The following is a 1,450-nucleotide window of genomic DNA, read 5'->3' as shown; positions in this document are numbered from 1 at the left end:
CTGCCGTTCTTCATCTGCCAGAAGCAAATTTCTTCTTCCCAAGGGCCCTTACTGATGGCCACTGTCTCTTATTTAGTCAGCTTTACCCCCACAGAGACCTAATTTTCACATCTTTTTAAAGATTACCTCTTCACAATTTGGAGGACGCCCTACATGGTCCCGTGTTGTCACAGCTAAGGGAGATGATTTTCTCCCGGTAACACGACTTAGGTGGTGTCCCGAAGAAAAGACTAAGTTATGGCGAGTGGCTGGCTCCTGCTTCCAGGAATGCGGCTTAAGCAGCATGAGCCAGTTTGTCTTGCCCTTGAAATCACCCTGTCAGTCTCCAGTTAGTTGGTGTTACCTCCTTTCTACAGTGGGAACTAAGGCTTTTCCTTGGCCTTCCTCATAATCAAGAGGGGTGCCGCACGACCCTTCTCAGGATAACTTCCGTAGTGAAACGTTTATCAATGATCTAGAAAGAATGGTGTCCGGGGCCAGGGTGCAAACACTGAAGGTTCTTCAGTTGTCAGAAGAGCGAGGCAGTGAGTGAGTCAGTGTCCCCAGTCACAGCTCTAACTTGGTGCAGCTTCTTTGCTGTCCAGGCCCCTCTGTGTGTAGCTCACTTCCTCCTCAGGCCTATTAGTGCCTGAGGTGAGGATGCATTAGAGTTCCTAAAGGGACACTCAGTAGGACAGACAGATCTCTCTCTGCCTCACTCCTTGCCAAATCTATCCACCCGTCTCATCTGCCTATCTTTTGCCATCATCCCTGAGGACCTTGGCGCTGCTGGGGACCAGCCCAGTCACCTCTGGTGTAAAGAGAGAGACATACAGAGATCTTTCATCAAGTGTTTATTCTGAGGATCAGGTCAAACTTGTAGAGATAGGATGCTTGCCTTATTTGTGTTTGCCTTGTGTTCTGAAAGAGCCTCAAACTAACATGCTGCACATTTCTAAATGAAAATAAGTCTCGGAAAAAATCCTCTACTTCAACTTTCAGAAAAAGTCCCCTGAGTCCTTATTTCTAATGTGTTGTGAAAGAATCTTTCCAAACAGGAGGTACCCCTTACCTGACTTCCTGAAGCCTTCCTGCCTTGAACCTTTTCAGTCCTGGAGGAGGAGGGTAGGAAATGGGTCAGGGACTTGAGGGGAGGGGAAAGGCCAGTGGGCAATGAAATGGGGGCATAGAGGCTTGGGGAAGAGAAGAATACACATGGCCTAGAACAGAGAACTTAGTTTGCATAGAGGGAAGAGAGAAGATAGGGCAAGTGCCCACAGCTTTGGAAAAGAAAGTGAAGGTGGCCAGAACTAAATGCTGGATGTGAACCCATGAAATTTAGGGGAGGTGGGGAAGGCTGACCTTGGAAGGTTGGACGGAAGAAACTGTGCATAGTCTCTCTCAAAGCTCGGAGGAAAGGATTTAGAGAAGGTTCCAAGACATGGAGCAGATTCATGGGATCCTATTCTCT

Source organism: Phodopus roborovskii, unplaced genomic scaffold (assembly GCF_943737965.1).
Source record: "Phodopus roborovskii unplaced genomic scaffold, PHOROB, whole genome shotgun sequence".
NCBI lineage: Eukaryota > Metazoa > Chordata > Mammalia > Rodentia > Cricetidae > Phodopus > Phodopus roborovskii.
The sequence above is the reverse complement of the archived record's forward strand: the minus strand, read 5'-3'. Positions refer to the sequence as shown.